Source organism: Scylla paramamosain, chromosome 42 (genome assembly GCF_035594125.1).
Source record: "Scylla paramamosain isolate STU-SP2022 chromosome 42, ASM3559412v1, whole genome shotgun sequence".
Lineage (NCBI taxonomy): Eukaryota > Metazoa > Arthropoda > Malacostraca > Decapoda > Portunidae > Scylla > Scylla paramamosain.
In genome coordinates this window covers 655001-660000 of record NC_087192.1, presented here as the reverse complement: position 1 = coordinate 660000, position 5000 = coordinate 655001, and the positions used below count along the sequence as shown (strand labels likewise).

The following is a 5000-nucleotide window of genomic DNA, read 5'->3' as shown; positions in this document are numbered from 1 at the left end:
TAATAATAATAATAAATAAATAAATGAATAAATAAATATAAATAAATAAATAAATAAGTAAGTAAATACAATAAAAATAAATAAAATAACTAACTAAATAAATAAATCGAATAAGATAAATAGATAAACAAAAGACTGGCAGAATGGAATGGTGGAATGGGGCATGCCTTTAGTTAGCGAAGCCCGCCAGTGACTGAGCAGACCACATGAGACTGAGTAACGCAAGAAATGTCCCGGCCTCAACGTAAATCTATAGCTGGTTGTAAATCACACAGTGGGCGTGTTATTGCTCGTGGACATGTATTGTCCTGCCCACAAACACATCATTGGAGCAACGAACTTTATGAATTTATATTCACCTTCAGAACACTTTCTTCAATACGTGATTGACATTAGCGAAGGAGGTGACAGAGGAGGATGGATTATGTTTGATGAATTATGATTCATAAAAACAAAAAGGAAACCAAATGTCCAATGGATTCCCTGTGCAGCACAGGGAAGAAATCACAGTTGCCGCACCGCCTGCTGTCTGTTCACTGTTGCTGAGAAAAGTGCCGCTTAAATATGAGTGCAGTTTTACTGATATTCCCAAACAGCCTACCTTATGAGGAATGGTGTGGCCCACGTTATCAAGAGTACGTCAAGTTAACTCTCCATGAACAAGATAGAAAGTTACGACCAGCCTCACCAGACTTCAACCTTGTTATTATAAGTGTTTAATTGACGAGGTACATATGTATGGGAATAGGGTTATACGAAATTCTTAGCCTCAGCACTTGAATCCCTGGTAGATTGATATAGCTCTTTTATTAGCTGTTTATTAATGGCTCTTGTAATATTCATTTTGAGTCAAGCCAGTTTAGGTAAAACGAAGGAGCCTTGAGCTCTGTAACAGTTTTCAATGTCTGTTAATGGAAATATCACACACACACACACACACACACACACACACACACACACACAGGTTGGTAGGCCAAGTGTATCGGTCGCATCAGTCATAACGATTATTATTATATATATTCTTCATTCATATATTTCATTCCATGTACAGTGTATTTCATCATTCATCACGTGGCTAGCCTTGGTCTATTTTAACCATTCTCCTCCCTATCACGCTCTCAAGGGAATAACACACCTTCCTTCCCTAAATCCCTGCAAATCTTTAAGCTAAAATGATGACTTTACATTGTGTGAATGCACTATTTGCTCGTAACCTAACCTAATCCAGCCTTTTTTCCTTAACAATATAAATGTATGTAAAACTTCAAGAGTATTCTAACAATTTTTTATACTAACACCACCATTATTATTCTTATCACCATCAAACCAATATCACTGTCATCACCATCATCAACGCGCGCTACAATCACTATCACCGCTATTTTGTGGTCATTACTTGTTATGTACTTACTGTCGGACTGGATTTTGAGGTTTTGTTTATTTATTATTCAGATACTGAAACTGAGTTACTGAGTATGCAGCTGAAGACGCTTTAAACATCAGTCCACACTCTGAGGTGACGAACGAGTTGCCCTGCACGAGACACAAGTGTAAGCAGTAATTAACCATATGAGCAAAAGATTATGAAGTGTATGTGTAATCTTCTCACGGTCTGATCAAATAACTTTCTCTGTAGGACTGTTGTGTGTTGCCTCGCGTTGTGAATACTGAGAACTTGACCTGAGGAGTGATCCATGGCGAAGCGGCGTCAGCCGCTGAAAAAGCAAACCGTATGCACAAATGAAACCTGATCCTGTATTGTTTAAAGTGCTACGTCCGTCTGCCTGTTTTTTGCCTGCCTGCATCACATTTTTTTTTTTTTTTTTATGTAAGAGAATCTCTGGCCTATGGAAACAAAGCATATATAAAGGCGCACTGAAGGTGTCTTGAATTTTGGATAATGTTTTTTTAAACATTAATGAGGTCGAATTTATTAGTAAAGCTATCACTATTCAACACTTCGTGGTAAGGAAATAAAGTTAAAAATTATGAAATTAAAGAGCTTCAGATTCTATCAAAAATTATCAGCAAAAACTGTACTGAAGAGTTGTCCTTTGTTTACGTCCCCGCTGTCAGATCGAAGAAATAAAAAAGTCCCACTCCCACACTGGTGAATTTTGATGGCGACTCCGCCACGACTCGGTTGCAAATTCCTGAACAGCAAATCTGTTGCGAATATTTAGCGACTCTCATGCCTTTGCGAACACGCTACGAACGTGTTGCAACCAACGCGAATCCGCTGCGACTATGGAGAACGCGTTGCGAACACGCTGCCACAGCGTTGCGTCTGCACGCCACTCCGGTACGAGTGCGCTGAGAATGCAGTGCGACACATCGATGGAATATATACACAGGAGACACTTATAACCTTTTTATATTTGTGTGGGCCCTCTTTATGTGCGCTCCATTAGGATATTTTCAGGGCACGCTGAATTAGAGTTGGACCTTGAGCTGGAGGAGATCGAAATTGACTTGGCTGTGAACAAACGACGAAATGCAAGAAAGGAGAAGCAAAAGGAGAGGGTTTGTTAAACCAAACTATGGCTTCTCAGGCGACGAGAGTTTAGCCATTATGACAATCTGACAAAAGATCTTGCTCTGGAGGACATACAAAGTTCTGTGAATTATCTGCGGATATCCAAGGAAATGTTTGACAAGGTAGTCACAAGGATTACTCCTGAAAATGAGAACACAATATGGAGAAAGGGACATAAACCTGGTTTGCGCTTGGCTACACAAGTTTGGCGTATTCTTTTTTAACACAATAACCAAAATAATTCCTGAGGAATGGAAGGAGGTTGCCAAACATTTTACATATCGTTGGAATTAGCACCTCACCATTAGTGCCCTGGACGGCAAGCACGTGGCTGTACCGTGAGGTGTTCTCCTTTAGGTGGATCTATGTACTGTAATTATAAAGGCTTCCACTCCATTGTGCTGCTGGGACTGGTGGAAGTTGACTACAAGTTCCTGTACGTGGATGTTAGTGCTTATATTATAGTGTCTAAAGCACGATACACGATCAAACAGACAGGTTAAATGTTATACTGTTATACAGTAAAATCCCTCTTATCCGGCATCAAAGGGACCGCCGACATGCCGGATACTTGAATATTGCCGGACACTTGAATAGAAATGAAATTATGTCCACAATCACCACCCTACACTCACGCATCTTACCATAACAAAGATCACCTGATCGCCGTGCCGCGCGTCGCCATCCGCGCTGCCACCTCACACTCACCAACACACATTATATATGTACATATATATATATATATATATATATATATATATATATATATATATATATATATATATATATATATATATATATATATATATATATATACACACACACACACCATATCATAGATAGTAAATTACTTTTGTGCCTTATTTGTATCACTTTCAGCAGGCTTTCAAGGACATGACTGGCAGTGTAATAATGTTTCCGTGATTCCTGTAATAGATGAATAAGGATTCTACATCATCAGTAGGATAAACACCCATGAGAAGCCGGCTAATCATCTCTGCGGCCTTTGAAAACAGTTGTGATAGTAGAACAAAGCGCTTAATTGTAGATGCTTATAAAGATTTCACCTATTGCTTCTGATGGTGTCAATTGTCTCGAGTCACAGTGAACAGGTTAAGAGAGCGACGGCAGTTGATGTGTATGAATTTTATTTAGGAGCATTGTTTGAACATTCACCATTATATACAAGTCAGCGAACGCCGGTCTTGCGTCGGGGCTGCAAAGGTCACTCGGGGAGCGCGTTTTACTCAAGGTCTTCCCGGAAGCATAAAAAATTAGCAGGGGCAAATTGACTTATTGGCATCTTAAGTGCATCTCTCCTTACTCACGCCCATAACAACAATGACCAGTATTATTACCAGTGTCGTTGTTGAGTGAGCAGAAAAGATGCACTTGAGATGCCACAAAGTCAGTTTCTCCCACCCCTTTTTTCATGCTTGTTGGGAGGCCTTAGGTGAAACGCGCTCTCCGGGTAGCCTGTGCCGCCCCAACGCAAGATCGGGGTTCGCTGACTGTACGTACTTCTTCAGGAGAGACGGTTTGGCTGAGTTGTGGTAGATCGTCCCTGTTTTCAGAAGGGAAGATCGAGTATGCTTAACTTACACACACCTTCATGTTTTGCAGTCTGTGTTTAGTGCTGGAAATGGCGAGGCAGAGATGAAGCAAATATTGTCCTCTCTTTTTTCTTGTAGTACCAATAATTATGTCATATTCACGTTTTTTTTTTCTTTTTATTATTTTTTTTATTCGCATTCTCCCTCTCCATTTAATTTTTCACATCAAGATGGCCGCCGCCCACTCCTTGGAAATCATAGGGTCGAAAGTCTTCCAAACATGCATGTTAATAGCGACCATATTGTCTTTACCTATATAAAGTATTTTTTTCCTCTTTTCTTTAACTTTCTTGCACTAAAAACTGATAATCAATAGTACAAAACAACACAAAATAATTGATAAAATAGAAGAGACTCTTACACTGTCCTAAAAACTGTCTAAAATAGTATTGGAAGATTAATTCAATTATTTTTTTAGTTTACGTTAAAATTCTGCGTTTTCTCTAATGCAAGACAGCCGCAGTTCTCTTTTATCTCCCTTGTTTACAAACAGTAGGGTCGAAAATCTTACAAATTTACGTGTTTATATAGACCTTATTGACATTACAGGGATTGCTAGAGAGAGAGAGAGAGAGAGAGAGAGAGAGAGAGAGAGAGAGAGAGAGAGAGAGAGAGAGAGAGAGAGAGAGAGATAACGAAAAGAAGAGAAGGAAGAGGAGGAAGAGGAGAAGGAAGAAGAAAAATAAGAGGAAGAAGAGGAAGAAAAGAGGAGGAGAAAGAGGAGGAGGAGAAGGAGGAGGAACAAACAACAATAACCTCCTCTTCCTCCTCCGCCTCCTTCTCTTCCTCCTGCTCCTCCTCTTCTTCCTCCTCCTCTTTCTCCTCCTCTTTTCTTCCTCTTCTTCCTCTTA

At 39.7% G+C, this 5000-nt stretch overlaps 1 protein-coding gene across 4 annotated transcripts in view; it reads right to left on the bottom strand.

The window, feature by feature from the left end:
- Positions 1-5000, bottom strand: part of LOC135093363 (monocarboxylate transporter 13-like) — a 35130-nt gene that overhangs the window by 21575 nt on the left and 8555 nt on the right. The window lies entirely within an intron of this gene.